This window comes from Mauremys mutica, chromosome 3 (genome assembly GCF_020497125.1).
Source record: "Mauremys mutica isolate MM-2020 ecotype Southern chromosome 3, ASM2049712v1, whole genome shotgun sequence".
Lineage (NCBI taxonomy): Eukaryota > Metazoa > Chordata > Testudines > Geoemydidae > Mauremys > Mauremys mutica.
Window position 1 is genome coordinate 188,394,370 of NC_059074.1, and position 24,221 is coordinate 188,418,590.

A 24,221-nucleotide genomic window follows, 5' to 3' on the forward strand; every position below is an offset into this window, starting at 1 on the left:
ATGATGCCCTGCGTGACAGGTTAGTGTGTGGCCTCTACAGTGAAGCTATACGGAAGCGCCTACTGACAGAGGCTCAGCTTACCTTACAGAAGGCTGTTGATATTGCTCTCTCCATGGAAGTGGCTACAAGGGAGGTGCAATACATCGGTGCATCCCCTAGGGTGCAAAAAGTGTCACAAGAACCGACCCACAAAACTGTGCAGAGTCAAGAATGTTACCGCTGTGGTAAGCCGGGTCACCAGGCATCAGAATGCTGGTGTAAGGACCTGGTGTGTCGACACTGTGGCAAAAAGGGACACATTGAGTGTGCCTGTAAACAAAAGAAAAAGAGGCCTGTGGTCTGGCCAACAAAAAGAGGAACCTTGCATATCCTAGAGCAGACCCAGGATGATCAAGGAGACACCTCATCGCAAGAGGAAGTGCCACTGCATGTTTTGTCTTTGGCAGCGGGCTCACATGACTACTGGGTAACCCCCTTATTGGAGGGCAAACCTATACGCATGGAACTGGACACCAGTGCAGCTGTCTCGCTGGTCTCTGAGACTGTGTATAAAGAAAAGCTACAGCATCTTCCGCTTAAGGCAACAAAAACTGTTCTGAAGACGTATACGGGAGAAGCTGTGCCCATGGTGGGCACTGTTGATGTTAAGGTGGAGCTCAATGGACAGGCGGCTAGATTGCCACTGTTTGTGGTGAGAGGTAACTCCCAGCCTTAATGGGTAGGTCTTGGCTTGGGAAGATTCAACTGAACTGGGCAGAAGTGCACCGGATGACTAAAGAAGAAACCAGTCTAACCTCTATACTAAGGAAACATGCTGCTGTTTTTGGAGATGATTTGGGAAGTATGAAGGGAATCATTGTGACATTGAACATTAAACCTGGCAGTCCACCAAAATATCTGAAAGCCCGAACTGTGCCATATGCCACCAGGCCAAAGGTTGAAGCAGACCTGGAGCGCCTGGTCACCAATGGAGTCCTAATACCAGTTACCCATAGCTCATGGGCCACTCCAATCGTTCCAATAGTGAAGAAAGATGGCTCTCTCCGGATTTGCGGTGATTTTAAAGTCACTGTCAACCCAGTGTTGTGTGCAGAGCAATACCCGCTTCCCCGCATCGATGACCTCTTCGCAGGCCTGGCTGGGGGACAAAAGTTCAGTAAGATTGATCTGAGTCAAGCATATTTACAGATGCACGTCGATGAAAAGTCCCAAGAGCTGTTGACTATTGTGACTCATAAGGGGCTTTATCGATACTGTCGCCTACCCTTTGGAATAACATCGGCTCCTGCCCTGTTCCAGAGAGCTATGGACCAGATCTTGTGTGGCTTGCCAGGAGTTCAGTGCTATCTGGATGATATCCTGGTCACTGGAAGAAATGAAGAGGATCACTTAAAGAATTTAGAGGCTACCCTACAAAGATTGGAAGAGTATGGCCTACGAGTTCGCAAAGACAAGTGTGAATTCTTCAAGCCCTCTGTTGAATATTTGGGACACATCATTGATTCTGCAGGTCTTCATAAGGCCCCTGCAAAAGTTAAAGCTATTGTGGAGGCTCCCCCACCACGAAATGTAAGCCAGCTGCGCTCGTTTCTAGGACTACTGAACTATTATGGAAAGTTCATCTCACAGTTAGCCACACTGCTAAAACCACTTCACGAGCTCCTTTGGCAGAACAAGGCCTGGAAGTGGACAGAAGCCTGTGATGTTGCATTTAACAAAGCTAAGGATGCATTGTTAAATTCTGAAGTTCTAACGCACTTTGATCCATCCTTACCCCTGCAATTGGCCTGCGATGCTTCCCCTTATGGAGTGGGAGCGGTCGTGTCACACATTATGCCTTCGGGAGAAGAGAGACCTATTGCTTTTGCTTCACGCACTCTAAGCAAAGCAGAAACTAACTACGCCCAAATCGAACGTGAGGCATTAGGAATTGTTTTTGGAATTAGGAAGTTTCATCAGTACCTGTTTAGGCGAAAGTTTACTCTTCTCACAGACCATCGACCTCTGACGTCAGTTTTTGGACCCTACACAGGCATTCCCCCATTAGTTGCTAGTCGTATGCAACGTTGGGCATTGTTACTTTCAGCACACACATATGAAATCAAATATCGGAAATCCACTCTGCACGGCAATGCAGATGGCCTCTCAAAGTTGCCTATGCCGGTCAAACATCAAGATAGTGCCCAAAAGGAAATCTTCTACTTTGAACAGGTAGAGAATACACCCATCACTGCTACTCAGATAAAGAAGGCAACTCGCCTTGATCCAGTATTGTCCCAAGTTATGGACCTGGTGATGCATGGAAAATCTCGACAAACCTCTCCGGTCTCATCCGACCTTGTTCCCTACATGTCCAAGTGGACGGAGTTATTGGTCCAATCTGGTTGTTTGTTGTGGGGGAGATGTGTCATTATTCCACCACCACTGAGATCACAAATGTTAGAACAGCTACATTCTGGTCACTGTGGAATAGTGCGCATGAAGGAAATTGCACGAAGCTATTTTTGGTGGCCTGGATTGGACAGCGCTATTGAAGAGAAGGCAAAAGCTTGTATGTCATGTCAGGGTGTGAGGAATGCTCCCCAGTGGGCACCCCTACACCCATGGGACTGGCCTGAAAACCCGTGGCAACGTATTCACGTTGACTTTGCTGGCCCCCTTGAAGGAAGCATGTTCTTGGTGGCAATAGATGCCCATTCTAAATGACCAGAAGTCTCTATAATGCAGTCCACTTCTGCAGAGAGTACTATCCAAAAACGATGAGGACTCTTTAGTCGTTTTGGTCTGCCAGAACAACTTGTGAGCGACAACGGACCGCAGTTCGTTTCTCAGGAGTTTCAAAATTTTATGAAGGCAAATGGGATACACCACATCACGTCAGCACCATATCATCCGTCCACCAACGGATTAGCTGAAAGATTTGTGCAGACAATGAAAAACGCTTTGAAATCAGCAAGGGGACAACACTCCATTCAAAAGCGTCTGGATACCTTCTTACTTTCCTACAGAAACACACCTCATGCTACGACCCAGGCATCCCCAGCCTTTCTAATGTTGGGTCGACAGCTGCGCACTTGCTTTGATCTGCTGAAACCTTCTGAACCCCGACAAACTGTGCAACATCAGCAGCAATATCAAGTCATAAGACGGGCACCCAGAGCAAAAGACCGAACCTTTAGCCCGGGACAGCCAGTTTTGGCTCGGAATTATACTTCCAGAGCTAAATGGGTCCCGGCCACAGTCATCACTCAAACAGGTCCTGTTTCCTACACAGTCCGGACTGCAGAGAATCTTACCTGGCGGCGACATGTAGATCAGCTGTTGCCAGGTCATGCCAGTCCTCAGGACCCATCTGCAGTTGAGGGGTCTGACTTCACCTCTTCTGGTGAGGTACTGAATCACGAGTCACCTGTTCCTGACTGTTCTCCTCCATTACTGCCGGCGGCTGAGATACCCCTTTGCCCAGCACGAGCTGATACCACCTCCTCACCCGTTTGTACTGCGGACCCTGAGCCCCTAGTGCTTTCGGGTGCAATAACACCAGAAGTTCGCCGTAATCCACCTAGAGACAGAAGACCTCCTCATCGGCTGGATCTTTAGCTAGGGCGAACCCACGGTTATGGGGCAAAATAATCCCCAGGGTTTAGCCGGGAATGGAGGCAGTCTACCCTCCTTCTCTAGTCTAGTGTGTGTTTTATTTAGGGGATGTTCTTATTAGGGGGGAGGAATATGTTGTGTATTTGGTTGTCATTGTTTTTGTTGCTATGGCAACTGAGTTAGATTATTATGGGTTAGCTTCAGCTGGCTGAGTGAGCTCTCTGTGTCTGTAAATAAAATGGTGGTTTTGTTAGCTGTCTGCTCTCTGGCCTCAAGTGATTTCTTCCTAAACCGGCTGCCCCCAAGGATATAACACTGTGATCGGCTGAACCTGTGGACGTGGCAGGTAAACAAACTGGCCCACCCCGCCAGGGGCTTTCCTTGAACAAGCGGCTTTGAGAACCACTGATCTAGTCCACCCCACAGTGCTGAGGCAAGCTTAATGACTAATAGCTTATATTTTTGCCTAGGAAACAGTTTCATAGCTAGAACTGCTAGCAGTTCAGATTAAGGAGGACAGGGAAAACTTTTCGCTTACTTGTGTTACACTTTCATCTTGAAGACGTACCTTTCTTGCCCATTTAATTGATATTAATGTTGGGCCAGATGTTATTGTAGGGGAGAGGCAGTCTGTGCAGGAGACATGGAGCTCAGGGGAACAGGCAAAGATTTTAGCCCTGTAATAGATTCCCAAGGGGTGTGTGTGTACCTCAGCACATCCTCAGAGGCCCCAGTGCCTCCAAACAGATCCCTAAAGTGCCCTCTGGCCCAAGGAACAATCGCTCCTGCAGAGCTACACTCCTGTTGGCCACCAGCTCTGTGTCTGCACAAAAGCTCCCTCTGACATGGATTGCAGGCTTGAAGCTAATGCTGCTGGAGTTCACGGGTGATTAATATCAAATGCTAAAGCTTTAGCTTCCCCCTGCTGCCCTGTAGAGCCCAGACCTGGCGCATCACCAGAAGAGGAGCTTCTGCAGGGTTCCAGGAATGGAGATTCATGCCCCACTGTGTGCGATGCTGTTGACCTCCATTGTCAGGCAGGCCCAGTAATTTTAATTTGTCAATACTACATCTGTGGGTGCATTAAGAAAATGTAGGAACAAAGTGACAAATTAACCTAATAAGGTGTCCTAACAAATGTAATGCCAGCATGCCATAACTATAATGAATAATTGTCATGCTTTTAATTTGAGTCGCTTATTCCAGAGAACTCAGATCACTGTACAGAAAATAATCTAATAGCCATAGCAGGCACGCCTATGGTGCTATTCAAATAATAGATGACAATAAGATGATAATGATGATATTCAGTGGAACTTTGCAAGCCAGAGAAGCACTATGTTTTAACTTACTGCTGAATAGAAAACATGGAACAATAAATAGTAATTCAAACAAGTAAAAACAAAAATTGTGTAGAGAAACTGTTTTGGAAAGGCTAAGATTGGAAACTACAACGGATGTGCTTACACATTAGAAAAATGTGCTTTCAAACAGCAAAATGTTGCTTGCTGTAGTAGCATGGGTTTCATTATGAAAGTGTTCTGTAGATCAGAGCTAAAACATGCAACATGAGGCTTTGGTTGGCAGTCTGGAATTTTATTTAATGGATGCCTCTGCCTGTGTAATGAGTAGAACTGCTGTGAGCGCACAGAGCAATACAAAGTAATAAGGGATGTTTCCGACTCAGACCCCCATCCTCCAAAGAGTTATGCATGTGCTTAACTTTATACACTGTAAGTAGTCCCAGCGGACTCCTCATTTTTTGTAAAGTTAAGCCTGTATGTAGTCTTGGCAGGATCAGGGCATTACATACATGCTTTTAACACTTCCTTTGAAAGCTAGTTGAGCCATGTGTCAGCTTCATGGTTAGACTGCTCTGTTTATAGGTTGTGCAGCCCCCCAAGTGCCACAGAAGGGTGGCTACAGACATACTGGAGAGGAGACGGACTGCCAAGAATTGGGTAGTATACGTGTTTTCCTCTGAAAAATTGGGCTTTTAAAAAAAATAGTAAATCATAATGAGAAAAGTAGAGATAGGGCCCAGTTCTGGTGTGTTTGTACAAAACTCCTATTGGCTTCAATGGGAGCAGAATTGGGCATATGTTGTGATTTAAAAGCCCACGGATTCTTCATATTTCACTGATGTGGGGTGGTTTATGCTCTACTTTTTAAATGAATAATGACTTTAAAAAAAATCAAAGAATGTTGCCCCTGGTACATGAAATACTATAGCAGGGATCGGCAACCTTTCAGAAGTGGTGTGCCGAATCTTCATTTATTCACTCCAATTTAAGGTTTCACGTGCCAATAATACATTTTAACATTTTTAGAAGGTCTCTTTCTATAAGTCTACAATATATAACTAAACTATTGTTGTATGTAAAGTAAATAAGGCTTTTAAAATGTTTAAGAAGCTTTATTTAAAATTAAATTAAAATGCGGAGCCCCCCCGGACCGGTGGCCAGGACCCAGGCAGTGTGAGTGCCGCTGCAAATCAGCTCGCGTGCCGCCTTCAGCACCTGTGCCATAGGTTGCCTACCCCTGTACTATAGTAACAGTGACTCTGATGCTGTACCCCTTATTCAAGCAAAGTTTCCATTGACCTTGCATACCCCTTATTCAAGCAAAGTTTCCATTGACCTTGCTTGGAGAGTTGCTGGTGCAAGGACTGCAACAGGGTCCAGTCCTTGTGCCTGAGTGGTGATAAAAAGAAAGCTTCAGCTAGGCTAGTAAAATATAGTCTGTAATTTAGTACATACTCCAGCAGTATTTTTATAATTATTTAAATGTAGCGCGTACTAATCTTGTATTGAACCTATCGTGTGGAATACACCAAAACTGTGTTTCAGGCCATTTTATGCAGTAGCCACAAGAAGCCACTCTAAGGTGTACATTACATTAAGATAACACTCTTTTAGGGTCATTGAAGGCATCTGGCAGTGCCTGGTATCTCACAATGCACTTGAGACATTTATCTCACACTAACATATGTTTGTTTGTGTTTTATTATCTAATCATAAAATGGCATTTAAAATTGTGCTTTCTTATTAGCTCATTAGGTCATCTGGCCACACATGCAGCTGTCTGTGTGTGTGAAATCCACTCAGCACCTCTGCAGCTGTGGAAGGGCCAAAATGCTGGGGAGCTGCTGGAAATGCTGTGCAACGCACGCTGTCTAGCTGAAAAGCGCTTTTCCATAGGAACATGTGGGATCAAACAGGCTGTATGTTGGCCCCCAGTAGCTATGGGCCAATTGCAGAGTTGCCCTGTTCCCTGACTGTTCCCCTGCCACCAGGGTGGTATTATTCTGTCCACAGTTCATTTATTCAGGCTCTCTTTGGGGTATAGGATGTTATTTTTCACCCCATATAACACCTAAAACTTCATCACTGATATCATTGCTTATAGCTATTAATCTTACAAAGCTCTGCACAGAATGCTCCCATTGTGTGGGGGTAATGCATACATAGGGACTGCAGGACTAGGCAAAAAAAAAAATTAAAAAAAATCAGAATATAGGCTCCTAAAAAAAAAAAGATTCTGCTGGAATAAATTCATGGAGAAAAGAATGCTTAACAAATATTTTGCCAGTACTGTTCTAAATTTCCCTTTTATGCCCCAGTCCTGCAAAAGACCTTGGGATGGGGTGAAGGGGTATGCTCATGTATTCTTTGCGCTATCAGGGCCCATATGGTGTAAGACGGGGTGGGCAAACTATGGCCTGCAGGCCGCATCCAGTCCATCAGACCTTTTAATCTGGCCCTCAAGCTCCTGTCAAGCAGCGGGGTTGGGGGCTTGCCCTGCTCTGGCACTCCAGCCAGGGAGTGGGGTCGGGGGCTTGCCCTGCTCCGTGTGCAGTTTGGCTCTGCGTGGCTCCCAAAAGCAGTGGCATGTGCCCCCCTCTGGCTCCTACATGTAGGGGCAACCAGGGGGCTCTGCACACTGTCCCCGCCTGAAGCGCAGGCTCTGCAGCTCCCATTGGCTGGGAACTGACTAATGGCAGCTGCAGGGGCAGCACCTGCAGATGGGGCAGTGTGCAGAGCCACCTGGCCGTACCTCTGCGCAGGAGCTGGAGTGGTTGGGGGGGGGGGTACGGACGACATGCCACAGCTTCCAGGAGCTAATTGAGTTAAGTACCAGGAGCCTGCACTCCTGCCCTCCTCCTGTGCCCCTACCCCCCGCCCCAGCCCAGAGCCCCCTTCTGCACCCTGAACCCCTCATTTCTGGCCCTACCCTGGAACCTGCACCCACAGTCCAGAGCCCATACCCTCTCCCACACACAGAGCCCCCTCCTGTACCCCAAACCCCTCATTCCTGGCCCCACCCCAGAGCCCGCACACCCAGCCAGAGCCCTCACTCCCTCCCATACTCCAACCTACAATTTTGTGAGTATTCATACCCCGCCATACAATTTCCATACCCAGATGTGGCCCTCAGGCCAAAAAGTTTACTCATCCCTGGTGTAAGATGCTTGTGTATGAATTAGAGCAGACAAGTCTTCCTCCAACAGGAAAACCATAATCCTCTGACTGACATCACAGCCTGTTACCATGAGAATGCCTCACTTGTCAAATCTGGTATTAAACTATGCCTCAGGATCATATAACATAGGGGGGAAAGGACAGTTGATAATGGGATATTTGTCAAAATGTAAATATTCTTGACAGTTAGGGAAGAGGCAAGAATGATTATGACAAATACAAGATAGAAGCATAAAGGTATTTTACAAATATTCCAACCACCCCCACCCCCAAAATAAATAACTACCTTACATACATTTGCTAATTAACAACAATATACTTACAAAACATGAGCACTTATAAGCAAGGAAATGAATAGCTAAATAGATCATAAATCGTATGCTGTCCATATAATAACCATATGGTGTTCAATTCTTGGCCCTGGATCTGGCTGCTTTGTGCTGCCTTGAGAGTGCAAAGCACCCAAAAAGGTGCTCTAAAGGGACAGCTCAGCATTCCCCTGGCATAGGGAAATCCTGTATCAGCTCTATACTACCCGCTTCCCCAGGATAATGGGAGAGAGGCTGCGCTTAGACCAGTGGCATATTAATTTTGCAGCCACTAGGCCCTGAAATAATTGCCAACCCCAGCCCCATATTAACTTGTTTTTTTACAAATTCGTTTGAACTAAAATGAATCTAAATATCATTAAAATAATTGAACATTTACAAGTTTTATTATAAATAAAATTACAATTACAGCGGACCCTCGCTTGAACACGTTTCTGTATAGTGCAGCTTTGCTTATAGAGTGAGACCACGCGTGGATCCAAAACCCCGCGTTCAAGCGGGGGTCCGGTGCAGTTTAGGATTCTTGCGAGTATGCTTACTAAATGGCGTCGCACCATCATTGGTGGTTTCAATACACGCTATGATTGGTAGAATCTCAGCGTCACTGATGCGCGATTACAGAAATGCTGCTATTATAAATTTGCCGCCCCTGCCAATTTGCTGCCATAGGCCTAGGCCTTGGCAATAATACGCCGCCACCTTTTCCCAGTCTTCTCATTCACTCAATAGCACTTAGCACACACTTGGAGCATCTGAGTATTGAGCCCATGATTATTGTAAAGCTTAAAGTAGTACATATTTCATTACAACACAATAATCCCAAGGCATTTAAGAATATTGGTATTTACTTATTTTCATTTAAAGGATATTGTTGCTGGAAATACTATAACTTAATGTATGTATCAGTTAAAAATAGGGTTTTTTTAGCAAAATACTTGACTAGTTTTCTTCATACTTTGTGATAGTATTCTTCTTCACCTTCAGAGTTAATCTAGCAATTTTGAGGCTACTACAGTTTTCCACTCTAAAATAATAGGAGGAGAGAGGAACTAATATATCTGATCCAAAGCTCACTGATGTCATTGGAAGAACTCCCATTGATTTTAATGGGCTTTGATTCAGGGCCTAATGTAGAGATTAATAATGGAATCTGTTTACACCCTTAACATGGAGAGGCTTTTACAAAAATTAAATATTTTGGCATATTGTAGATGCAATTAAGAACATTACAATTTCATATCTTAGGGTACTGTATTACTTATTGAATCAAAAACATTTAACATATAAAAAGAGCCAGCTTAGAAAAAAAGCACAGTTCAGCTATTAAAAAGAAAACATTACCTATGAAAATAGCCTTGTTTGAAAAGGTTCAGCTGTTTAAATGATTTGAGAGTCATCATGGATACCTCAATGGAAATGTTTGCCCATAATTCTGAGTGTATTAAAAAGTAATAAATAATTCAGAAAATAGTATAACATTATTTCAGATAAAGGCACAGTTGTCTCTTTTGCTCTTTGCACAACAAATGTAACATGGAAGGAACCATATGGGCACAGTGGCATCCCAATGAGTGTGTGTACTAACCATACACAACTTGCAAGACCTAGCAGCCCTGCTGCTCTGGTAGGCTTCTAAACAAGACAGTGAGCAGCACTAGAGGGCTCACAGAATATTTAAAGGGATATTACCCATTCCTATACAGTACAGGAATGGTCACTGGAGAGCTGCATCCAGTTTTGATCACCTCACACTGAGGAAAACCTAGCCCAGGGTGAAAAGGTCCTAGAGGGCAACAGAAATGGCTAAAGGTATGTGATGATTTACATAAGGTTAGAGGTTTAAAAGATTAGGATTTTTGATCACAGAAGTCAGAAGAAATTAGAGAAGACTTGACTGAGTTATTAGAAAGTACATTGGGGATGGTGAAAACTGATCAGTACCTTCTTTCTACCCTCCTATAATATAGAAGCAAAGGCTCATTCAAAATTAATGACTTCACACTCTGTATAGTCAATCATCTGTGGAATGTACTGCTTCAGGATGACATAAGCACTAGGGATATATTACTGACCACCTGACTAGGATGGTGACAGTGACTGTGAAATGCTCAGGGAGATTAGAGAGGCTATTAAAATAAAAAAACCTGAACAGGTGATTTCAACTGTCCCCGTATTGACTGGATACGTGTCACCTCGGGATGGGATGCAGAGATAAAGTTTCTTGACACCTTAAATAACTGCTTCTTGTAGCAGCTAGTCCTGGAACCCACAAGAGGAGAGGCAATTTTTAATTTAGTCATAAGTGGAGCACAGGATCTGGTCCAACAGGTGACTATAGCTGGACTGCTTGGTAATAGTGACCATAATATAATTAAATTTAACATCCCTGTGTGGGGGAAACACCACAGCAATTTAACACTAATTAATTTCAGAAAGGGGGATTACACAAAAGTGAGGAAGTTAGTTAAACAGAAATTAAAAAGTACAGTGCAAAAAGTAAAATCCTTGCAAACTGCATGGAAACTATAAGACACCATAATAGACGCTCAACTTAAATGTGTACCCCAAATTAAAAAAAACATAGTAAGAGAACAAAGTGCCACTGTGGCTAAACAATAAAGTAAAAGAAGCCAGGCGAGGCAAAAAGGCATTCTTTAAAAAGTGGAAGTTAAATCCTAGTGAGAAAATTAGAAAGGAGAATAAACTCTGGCAAATGATGTGTAAAAATGTAATAAGAAAGGCCAAAAAAGAATTTGAAGAACAGCTAGCCAAAGACTAAAAAAGTAATAGCAAAAATGTTTAAGTACATCAGAAGCAGGAAGCCTGCTAAACAACCATTGGGCCACTGGATGATCGAGATGCTAAAGGAGCACTCAAGGATAAGGCCATTGCGGAGAAACTAAATGAATTCATTGCATCAATTTTCATGCCAAGGATGCGAGGGTGATTCTCAAACCTGAGCTATTCTTTTTAGGTGACAAATCTGAGGAACTGTCCCAGATTGAGGTGTCATTAGAGGAGCATTTGGAACAAATTGATAAACTAAATAGTAATGGGCCACCAGGACCAGATGGTATTTACCCAAGGGTTCTGAAGGAACTCAAATGTGAAATTGCAGAAGTACTAACTGTAGTCTGTAACCTATCATTTAAATCAGCTTCTGTACCAAATGACTGGAGGATAGCTAATGTGACTCCAATTGTTAAAAAAGTGCTCTAGAGGTGATCCCAGCAATTACAGGCCAATAAGCCTGACTTCAGTACTGGGCAAACTGGTTGAAACTATAGTAAAGAACAAAATTGTCAGATCTATAGATGAACATAATTTGTTGGGGAAGAGTCAACATAGCTTTTATAAAGGGAAATCATGCCTCACCAATCTACTATAATTCTTTGAGGGGGATCAACAAGCATGTGGACAAGGGGGAACCAGTGGATATAGTGTACTTAGATTTTCAGAAAGCCTTTGACAAGGCTCTTAAGCAAAGTAAGCTGTCGAGGGATAATAGGGAAGGTCCTCTTATGGAGTGGTAACTGGTTAAAAGATAGGAAACAAAGGGTAGGAATAAGTGGTCACTATTCAGAATGGAGACCCCAGGGGTCTGTACTTGGCCCACTCCTATTCAGCATATTCATAAATTATCTGGAAAAAGGGGTAAACAGTGAGGTGGCAAAATTTGCAGATATATAACTACTGAAGATAGCTCTTTGCAATCTGCCTAGGACTTAACTACAAAAGTATCTCTCAAAACTGGGTGACTGGACAACAAAATGGCAGATGAAATTCAGTGTTGATAAATGCAAAGTAATGCACATTGGAACACATAATCTCAACTATACATATAAAGTGATGGGGTCTAAATTAGCTGTTATCACTCAAAGATCTTGGAGTCATTCTGAATAGTTCTCTGAAAACATTCACTCAGTGTGCAGTGAGAGTCAAAAAAGCAAACATAATATTGGGAATCATTAGGAAAGGGATAGATAATAAGACAGAAAATATCATATTGCCTCTATATAAATCCATAGTATGCCCACATCTTGAATAGTGCCTGCAGATATGGTTGCCCCATCTCAAAAAAGATATATTGGAATTGGAAAAGGTTCAGAAAAAGGCAACAAAAATTATAAAAGGTATGGAATGGCTGCCATATGAGGAGAGATTAATAAGACTGGGACTTTTCAGCTTGGAAAAGAGATGACTAAGGGGAGATATGATAGAGATTTATAAAATCATGACTGATGTGGAGAAAGTAAATAAGGAAGTGTTATTTACTCCTTCTCATAACACAAGAACTAGGGGTCACCAAATGAAATAGGCAGCAGATTTAAAACAAAAAAAAGGAAATATTTTTTTCACACAATGCACAGTCAACCTGTGGAACTCCTTGCCAGAGGATGTTGTGAAGGCCAAGTATATAACAGGGTTAAAAAAAAAGAACTAGATAAGCTCAGAGGATAGATCCATCAATGACTATTAGCCAGGATGGACAGGGATGGTGTCCCTAGCATCTGTTTGCCAGAAGCTGGGAATAGGCAACAGGATGCATCACTGGATGATTACCTGTTCTGTTAATTCCCTCTGGGGCACCTGGCATTGGCCACTGTCGGAAGACAGGATACTGGGCTACATGGACCTTTGGTCTGACCCAGTATGGCCGTTCTTATGTTCTTATGTCCCTGGGTCAAATATCAGGGATAGAATTTTGAAGGTGAGAGATAATTGCATAGTTATTAGTATACGCAAGCTACAATAAGGGCCGTCAAATCACATGCTTTAGGCATAAGGCTGCTGAGGCCAGGAAGCAATCCTTCCTCCCCCCATAAGAAGCATTATAAAGTTAGATAATGCATTATAATGGGATTCCACCTTTCTTTGCAGAAAAAAGTGTTTGCCACTGCTAGAGGCAGGACACCAGACTTCATGAGCCAATGTTCTCTCTGGTCTGGAATGGCAAACCCTATGATTCCTGTTCTCACACCTGGGGAGAGGAAGAGATGGGGCTCTGAAACCAGAGTGAGAGATAGATTCCTTAAAATACAAAAAAGGAAGAGATGGGACACTAGGAGGGAAACAGAGAGAAAAGTATAGACCCTTTACAAGTGGAATGAAGGGACAGTGTGTCCCAGTTCAGGGCAACTGCACCTGTATTCCCCCTCCAGGGTCCAGGAAGGCCATCTACTCTTGGGCTTTCAACTCCCAGCCATCCTCTCTCTTGGGTGGAGACTTGTATCTCTCTACGTCCTGACTTGGGTATTTCCAGGCCACACAGTTCCCTGCCTATGCTGAGTTCCCCAGTAGGATAGATGGCCTCAGCAGGTCTGCTTTGATTTCCTTCTTCTGAGACTATAGACAGTGTAATTGCCACCATTATATGTTACCACTCAGCTCTTTCTAAGCAAGTACTTTTATTCTTAAGGTAAAAGCATTACAGACAAAACATATTAAAATGAATAAAAGAAACTATGCACATGCTAATAAGCTTACCCAGAGATCACCCCCTGACTCAAGCAAGGGCTCTGGCCCATGAACAGCCATTTAACTCTCCCCCATCTACTCCACACAAGAGTTTTTCCTGTGGTTAAAAGTTCATCATCTCCTTGGCTCAAAAGAAGCAACCCCATGAATCTGTGAGTCACCCTTTTATCTGGTCTGGTCCTCATGTAACAGATGATCAGCAGCCAGAGGCTCTCTCCTCAGGTCACAGCTTCAAAAGGGTGGGTCCAGAAGTGAGGAGTTGCCTTCCCCTCTTCCCAAGTATTTCCTAAGAATGCCTCTTACCTTTGTTTGTCTAGCACATTGTTTCAAATAGTCCTTTGAAGCACATAACAGTTCCCAGCATTTATATTACTCAGGTCTCCTCTCTAAAGATGTTATATACAATTCCACAATGATACATAAATATTTTCATGAGAAGAGCACGACCAGGGTCTGAAAACAGCCAGATAAGGACAACTAACTGCAAAGAGAGCCTCTTTAGATTGCTGGTTCAATTCTATCCCTGGTCAGCTATACTTGATAATTCATTCCCCTTCCAAAAACACAGGAAATTGACAGTGAGGGCCCACATCCTATGGTGCCTATGTCCATGTGTGAGGGTTCCTGGACCCCTTGTTGCAGGGCAGCATGGCCTAATGGCCAGAGTCCATAGAAGTGGCCCTCATTGCAGGGCAGCACAGCTTAGTGGCCAGAGTCCATAGAATTGCCCCTGGTTACCAGGCAGCACAGCCTAGTGGCCATAGTCCATAGGATTGCCCCTGGTTACAGCACCATAGTGCCTTGACACTGGCTCAGTAGGGAGATCCTACCAAAACACACTGAGGCTTACTGGGGGCAAGGTACCACTCCATCCCCCCACCCCCAAGTAGCTTCCTACCATTTTGAGAGTTGGAGTCTCCCACAAATCTCCAGGTTCTCCACATGTCTCTGGGTCTGTTGCCTCCTCAGGCTCCTCCCACAGCAGGGGTTCGTGCTGGCCAAGGGAAGCTTCAGATCCCAGCGAGTTCAAGGGTGCTGGCTAGTTATCCACAGGCACTTCCCAGGTAGGTCCTTCCCCTGCAGCCACCCACCCAGACTGAGCTGAATTCCCTCCTTTTATACACCTATAGCACATGAAGCATGCCCAGTACGAACGGGGCGGGACTTCCTTTGTCAGAGCTACTGGTCTGACGCTGCTGGGGCTAGTGCTTGGGTGGGGCTGCCCTGTCACACAGTGTCACAATTCATAGTCTTGTTGACAGTCTCAGCTGAGAGGCAAAGAAGCAAATGGGTATGGAGACTGAAGTGTACTCTTATCCACAGGGATGGGCAGTCCCTCCGGTCTTTGGAGGGACATTGGCAGAACAGGAGGTAGGAGCTTGTACTGCCAGTGACCATGCAGTATATTTTCTGTGGATAGTAATTTCTTGGCATATTTGTTCAGTTTACAGAGGGAGGGAGGCCATGGGGAATTGAGAAAGTTATTTGGACAGAGGGAGGAAGGGAAAGAGAGGTTGAAAGAGAGAGGGTAGAGATCTATATTGCCCTCAGATCATATATGGAACGGTGAGAGATGTCATTGTGAGAGCTTCATGCAGAGCACTAAAGGGTTCAGACCTGGGGAATGCATTAAAATCAAGAAGGGCTAAGTGTGATTTTTTCCTTTTAGTGCAACAGAGTCAAAAGTAACTTTGTAATCTGTCAAGAAAAATGGTGGTTTCATTTTAGAAATTTCTGTTTAGGAAAATGGGATCATTTCTGAAGAGCTTTAAAACTACCTTGGAATTTAGCATCTTTTAAAGTTCTCTCATCCCTACTTTTGAGACATATACAATTGTCATTTTATTCCTTGAGCTTACACAATTTCACAACATTAGCTTTTAATTCATTATATAGTATTATAGAGTTGTTGCGGGAGACATAGCAGCTAGATTCATTTGAAATTCTAGGACAAATAGGCTTTAAAAAGCAAATGCATCCATTTTGACACTAATTATGTGTCTTTTCCACGTGTCGTAGTATCTCATGTCACAAATTGCTCTCATTTGCTTCTCAGTGTAAAATGTGTGAGAGATGATGAGTGCAAAATGATATGCTTTAACCAGGTGTAGAACAGATCTAAAACCTACAAGGGATCCTTGCAGCAAACAAAGCAAAGGTGGTATGGAAATCAAACTCTCTAACATGTGAAAGATAAAGGGACTTTCAGTGTGTATTAATTATTGACAGATTCTAGATGTAGGTGTAAAGTGCATTGCAACATGCACAGAAAGCTGAAATGAATACTACCAGATGAAATTTTCTCTTTCAGGATCTTTGAGATTTAAGTTCAGGAATGGTATAGCTAGGTATACATCTGATACTGATGGTTTGAATGGTATAGCTAGGTATACATCTGGTATAGCTAGGTATACATCTGATATTGATGGTTTGACTAACATCTCTGGGTTGTTCTTAAAAATGGCAACAATTTAAAATAGCTCTTTCCCCTCCCGCCACTTATGACAACACAAAGGATTTAATGCATTTAAGCGAATTAGAGAAATCTTGTGTTATTGAGCCAGTGTTTGTTGCTAGACAATGGACAAGATTGACATTGCTCTTGTGTACCAAATCCTCTAGAAGTGTCACAGTTTATTTGGTGCCAATTGGTGTTTCTGGTCTTCTCACCATAGAGCAGTTCTTTTACTGGCTAGAAGTAAAAATGGGAGAAATAAGAAATATACTAAAAATAGCTCATTAAAATTAATGCTATTTTTTTTTCATTTTAAATATACTACATCCACATTACACGTAGGCATCTTTAGTATGTCAGAAGAGTTTTAAGCTGCAAATTTCTTTTCACCTGTGCTGCAGAATTCAAACCTGGCATGCTTTACACGTAATGTAGTTTGACAGTTCATTTGAAATAAATGTGCCGATAACCCTTAAAAGTGGTAATAAAATACTCTTTGCTCTACTGTACAGATGATTAATACCACTAAAGTAATTAAATTCCATTAGGCTGGGGTTCACGTACCCAAGGAATTGGTGCCAGGATTTAGCAGATTTCTAGTGAGGACAAAAGACTAATGCCTTTTAAAGCCATGTTTCACAAGTAAAATCCCAGGAAAGTCTATATTAACTTAGGACATCTGCTTGTTGTGATTGTTGGAGCTATTGATGCATTGGATCATTAGCAGGGTAGCATAAACTACTGTTTTCCTGTTGACAAGGATCTCTCACCAGGAGCTGCTAGCTTTCTGCAAAGGGAGAGAAGCAAAGCAGGGCAGCCAAGCTGGGTCTCTTGCATGGGCTTTGACTTACAGAGTTATTGCTAACTGTATAGTCTCTGATGGTAGGAAACAGCATTTTGCCCCCAGCCATTTTTCCCAAGATCAGAGCCAAAGTAACTCTGTCTCCTGCTGTTTTGTAGCTGTAGATTCTTAAAGACTGGCATTATTGTAGTCGATGAACAGTTTGCCCCCTTTCAGATGGCTGCAGTAATGACCCACAGGGGAAGCAGTGGTTAGGCAGTGCTGACAATGTGACCAGGTGCTGCAACATAAGCATTTCATTAAATATTGAAGCAATGGTTTTCAGTTACAGTGGCAAAAAGGAAATTTGGTCTATGTCCAAATATGTGGCTATTTTTTTCGTTCAACCTCTTCTAATCACATTATTTTTTTGCATGACCTTTCTGCTGCTAATTAGCTGCTGTCTTGAAAAGCATTGTGGGTAATATATCTAAGGTAATTCAGCATTCCACTTTACACATTGGTAATCATTCTTAATGTATGAATGATTTATTTACTGACTATATTTTATTTGCAATATTAAAATATGCAAACTATAAAAACTCTCTTATTATCACTATATTTCAGATCTACCAAAAATGAAAGGAATTTAGATTTCTGTAGAAAAGATACATGACAAGGACTGGTATCATCACTATACAAACCACTATAAATGTGCAGCAAGGGGGTGAGTGCAGAATGTGTAGTTAGCAGGTGCAAAACAGGTCTAAAGACTCAATCCTGTCTTCATATACTTGGGCACGCTGCCTTTTGTGTGTCATAAAATCAGCTACTCTATATGAGCACAATATTACAAGAAACACCAGTGCTTACTGGTATGTATGTCCATCTATCTCCGTGCAGGATCACGCCCTACACTTAGATGAGAATCAAGCAAATACTCAACTATAAAAATATAAGTACCATAGCCACCCTTTGAATAAGACATACATTTGAGAATGTAAATTATCAAAACAATAACAGAGACGAACGCACATTATCCTAACACTTTATGTTCACGCCTCCTGCCACCCCACTTTAAAAAATGCAATATTCTCCCCCATGTCTTTGTACAGAATTATTTGGATCTTAAAAAAAAAAATTCAGATCAGACCTTGAGAACATTCCAGTACTTTAATGTACAGCCACTGCACGATGCAGAATGTAAAACTGAACAGTGGACAGTGCTATACTAACTTAGTAACTAACAGACCGAAATAGGTCAGAACCAAAGACTGAACTTTCTGCTGATCAGAAGGCTGCATTTGGCATCTTTATTTCCTTCTCCATTATTTGTAATTCTTGCCTACTCAAAAAAAATATTTCAAATTCTCTATAAATTTCTCAGAACTAGAATCTCTAACAAGGGATTGCACATAGTTTTGTCTTCTTCAGTATGATATTTGCTACATGTGCTTTTCTTCTGTACAAATCACCTTTGTAAAAGAGATGCTTCATTTGAAGGTGTTTTTGTAGTTTGAAAGGTACTTTATCTATTGGGGTACATTTATCTATTTAAGAAATATTTTCAGAAATGCACATGGTTACACTGAAAAATAAACACGTTTATAGAATATGTATATCTACACACACTAAAAAGGATAGTCTGATAATTGATTGGGGGAGGATCTTACTGACAAATGATTATTTATCCATTTCCTGCTTGATAAATATCCAGTTAGTCAAGCAATTTTTTACATAATCTATTTTAAATACTTTACATGTTGTGATAGCATATTCCTTATAGTAGCAGTGCTAAAGTACTTGTAAGAATCATGGTCCTCTTCCCTCTTGTATTTCTCTGTAAGAAAAGGCTTTCCTTTTGCACATTTAATTGTTTAAATTCATCAGTTCTTACTTCATCAAGATTGTTTGTTTAAATCCATCCCTTCTTATTTCATATCTATTGCTTATCTATGAAAATTAGCCACTGTCCTGAGAAAGTTTCATATAAAGAGAACAATTGGTCAGAATTTTAGAATTAAACAGGTAATAAAGAAATACACAGAACAGCGTCTCTTTTTGACCATTGTTCAAAGCAGAAAAGCTGGTTTGCATAAAAAATGTTTACAATATAAACATCAGAAAAACAAATTTGTGATATTTCTACAATTAGGTTCATTAAATGATGCCTTCCTCACACATAATAGGCCTGATTCCATGCTTACATAAACAAGTGAAAATGTGTGGAGTGTAACTCCATGGAAATGAATACAATAACATTGGTATGAGATCCGAATCAAGAACAAGGATTTGGGATTTTTAGAGAAAGCAGCATTTTCAGAGACCATTTTCAAAGATGCAACATGATCAAAGGGAAAGTAGCTACACAATATGAATCTTTTCCTTTTGTTTTGATGTGCTTGTGAAAGTTTGCTGTATTGACTGTTGTGGAGACTAATGTGTATTCCACCTTATTTATCTCAGGAAAGGTACAGTATAGATAGTAGTAGTGCAATCTTCCACACACTGCCCTAATAATAATTTTCAAATGTCCATCAGTTCTGGTTGTCTTGATATATGACGGCCAACATATAACGAGCTGGGCACCCAAAAAAAGGTGTGTGCAGAATTTTGAACTGTGCTTCAGCTATGTTCCAGAGAGACCACCTCAGAAGTGCCCCTTTTCATGCCCCTTCATTTCTTTGCCCTTCTGTTAAGGCTTGCCGCAGGTAGGGGACAACTGTGAGGTGGACATTTGGCCGCTCTGAAATATAGTCAAATAGAAAAACAAGCTGTAGTGGCAAGCAAAATTTAGGATCCAGTCCTGCAGTTTTGATGCAAACACTACTTCCTTTGTAGCCTATGAGAGTTTTATGTGTGTAAAACCTACTGGACTTGAATCCTCTGAATTTAGCTCATCATCAAATGAAGTAGAAGGGTAAACAATACAGAACAACTTTATATTATATTTTTATTATGGTGGTAGTTTTCAGTTAGTGTTATCCAAGACAACTGTTCTGTCTTTGGCATATATCTCATCCAGCTTTCCTGTGGATCAGAATAAAATCCAGACCGAAGATGAATTGGAGTTCAGTTCTGCATCAATAACCTTAGGGTCATATACGTTGGTCTGTCTTCCCTTAATAATTATAACTTATGAACATACTGATACTAGAGCCTGATTCACTATGTTATGACTCCAGTTTTACAGTGGTGTAATTCTGTTGAAATCAATGGCGTTACACTGGTGTAAAATGAGTAACATGGTGATGAATCAGTCCTTTAATTTTGAGATCACTTGTGATTTGTTATGGTTGTGGCCTTTAGCCCGGCTACATGAGGCAAAGATTCCAATCCTCCATTTATGTCAGGAGTCCTCTCAATATTCCTTTTTACTGGTTATAAAATCTCCTCCATCTCTTGATTGTCGAAGAAGAAATATTCCAATTTCCTTTTCTGGAAGACTGAAAAAAATTTGGGCTATATCTGAACTAGTCACCATTCTTAGGATGCATTTTATAAAGGTGTTGATAGGTCAGCAGAGGGACATACAGTGCAGTATGCATATAACAGTCATGCTTTTTTGGGATATCATAACAGTGCAACTATCTTATAACCAAAATAAGTCACGCTGGACACCCCAATAACACAGTTTAGACAGGATCTTTTTTTTTACCTTTTCTTTTCCCATTAGCTTTTACGCTTTTGAGACCTGGAAACTGGTTAAGATCAAGAAGGGTAGAGTTAACCTCCTCCACTACTCCATACGCTCCTACCAATCACAAATAGAAAAGGGGAAAAATGACAGGTATTTGTTACCTTTTTGTTTTGGATGTATCAGTCTTCACACACCATTATCAGGTATCTCCACAGTAATGGATCAATCATAGTGTCTGTCCATCTGTTCTGAGTTATCCACCCCTTTAATGTATTAATAAATGTGTCTGATTGCAGTGGGAAAGGTTCCAGGAATCTTTGTAGCTGTCTATATTAGTCCTGGAGAAGAAGCCAAAATGCAGATGTTTTTATGAGACAAAGAAATTCTCCATTAATAATTGTGTTATATCATATTTTAGGATTTGGGGCACAGAAGCAGATACTAATGGCTCTAAGAACCAAATATTGTGGCATTTGTGTAGCCCTAAAAGAAAACAGAGGGAAAGGACCAACATTACGGTAAAACATAGAAACCTCATTTTTGTTTTAATGTCTCACCTTGTGTTCATTCCTTTTTAGCTCTCCTGTAATAAACTTTCAACGTTGATGAGTTATGGATGTGAAGAAACCAGGGGCCTGTTTTTTGTCTCAGGGTGCACGTTTGCCGCTTTGCCATTCTTTTACATTTTCATTCTTCATGCTGATGAGTCAGTGCAGATTTATATTACCATGTTATTATGGATAGTATAGACTGAGTCTCCTTGAAAGTAATGGCATGTGATTGCTTACCCCATTACTTTCAATGGGACTAAGTCTATGTCATCCTTAGGGACTCAATCCCATTGAAAGTAATAGTCTGAGACTGCCCACATCGTTACTGTGCTTTAAATTGGATTGAATTTATACTGATCTGCAGAGGCCTGCCACAAAAGTCTCATTTTTAAGACATAAACTTGATAAAAGTTTTGTGTCAGTGTTTGGAAAGTTTAACAGCTGGTTTGAAAAGTGTGTTTGTAATATTAAAAAGATCATTTTTATATTGTTCAAATTCTTTAACATTTGCCCCATAACTGTTAAAGAAACCCCTAGAGGAGCATTTTTAGTGAAGTTATTTCCTCTCCCTTAATTCTTCCTTTAATATTTTTTCTAGTTCTTTTTAGAAAAGATGCTTTTGTCACTTTTGCTTGGTACTTTTGCATAGCACTCAAATAGCTAGTGTTGGTGACTCTTCATTTTCTCAAACCTTTGGAATATCTCCTTTCTAATGCACATAAATAATAATGGATTACTTGGAAGGAAATTATTCATTGTTCCTACCTACACACAACACCGTTTAATCCTGTTAGCATAAAGTACATGCCTGCTGAAAACGTTCCATTTATGCAAAAATAAATGTATTTTTTGTGTTGCAACCCTTTCTCTGAATCTGATGTTATAGATTTGCTAAGTTTATTTGGAACAAGAGCTTTATTTATTACTTTATTAATGTTAGATGCTAATATTGCTTTGGAAACTCACAGTGCATTTATATATTTTTATACTGCCACTAAATGAAACAAGATAAAAATGAAATCCATTCCGGAAAGATTTATGTTATGATGATAATGCACTGGGTGAAACAGAAAGAGTAAAACTCTGATTTTACTCAAAGCTGTGTTTAGTCCTAAGAAAAGGAAAAGTTGATGGATGAAATGAGCATTTTTAGTTTAGGATTCAAAGAGGAGTACATGTGTCTTTTATGTATATATACACAAACAGTATCATAGAAGAGACCTGTATATCTCTGTAATATATATTCCAAGCACTTCTACCAAATGCATGCTGTAGAATAAAATATACAGTACCTACCTTATTTAATCTGTAATGCGTCATACAATATCATACAAGAAATGCACCTATCCTTTTAGGTAATCACCATGACATAATTCATTTCAAAACAGATCATAGCCCCACAGCTGTTGCAAGTGATTTAGTAATTGAATCAGCAGTATTTCATACACACGCATATTTATTAAAACCCCTCAGAAGCATTCAAACACATTCCAGTCCTATGGAATGAATGAAAAACATGCCTTAAAGGGGTAGTATGTATTTTGTTTTATGCTTATTAGAGAAATTGCTATATGGACAAGTGTCATAGCTAGTCATGCGTCACTTTAACAGAAGAAAATAAAATATGCACACAACCACATTCAAAAGACATATTATATACTTTCTCTCATGTATAATAATAGTAATATTCCCTCATGCAATCTCATATATAATGTATATGTGCATATTATGTATAGATCGTGTGAATGTATGAATTGTGTATATACACACATCTATACTTTTGTATCTCTATATATTCCTCTGTATGCCATCTATACATTGTTATTACCTTTATAATTTTTCATTTATTACTGCAGTAATGCCCAGTGTTGTGGATCAGGATTAGGGCTCCATTGTGTTAGGTATAGTATAAACACACATGAAGAATCAGTTCCTGCTCTGCTCTATTTGCAGTGCAAGAAGACAAGTGATAAACAAATGGTGTGTGAGGGGGATTCAATTAGAAGTATTCATTTTTATATGTTTGCAGTTTTGTTGCCACCATGTGGGTCTCAGGATATGAGAGACACATGGTGGGTGAGGTAATATCTTTTATTGGACTAACTTCTGTTGGTGGAAAGAACAAATTTTCAAGCTTCACAGAGCTCTTCAGAATTGGGAAGGCAACCAGAGTGTCTAAGATGTTTGGACAGATTGTTAAGTATAAGGGGTTCACACGTGTTGCAGGAGACCACTTAAATATACATTGCATTTAAAAATATTAAAATATTAGATGAAGTAATATCCCCAGTTAACCCCATCTGCTCTTCAACATAATCATAATTAATTATCGTAGGTGATTTCTTACAAGTGTTGTGGCAAAAACGGATCTTGAGGAGGGATTTGAAGGAGAGGATAGTGGTCCTACGGATCAACCCAGGAGCTGGCGTAGAGTCAAAATTGTGGCGGCAAAAGGTGATGCAATAAGAGACGACTACAGATAAGCAAGTAGGGACAGAGTTGTGAAGGGCCATCAAGGAGAGGACAAGAAGCTTGAATTTGATATGGTGATACAGGGGGAGCCAATGGAGGGATTCAAAGAAACAGAGTGGGGAGGATGTGTTCAGAATAATGAGGGAATGTGACTTTAGTAGCCATGTTTTGAAAGGGTTATGGTGGTAGAGTTATAATTTTCCATGCAAAATAGAGTTCTGGGAGGGATATAAAACCTCATGCATCAGGGCGCTTTAAGCCAATCTCTAACTATTAAGGATTAGGATGAGACCTTCATGAGGGGCATATTATTTCACCCCTTTCTATTGTGAGGTTTCTTACACCCTCCATTGAAGCTTCTGGTGCTGACTACTGTTAGAGACAGGACACTGGAGTACGTAGACCATGAGTCTGATCCGATTTGGCAGTTTCTATA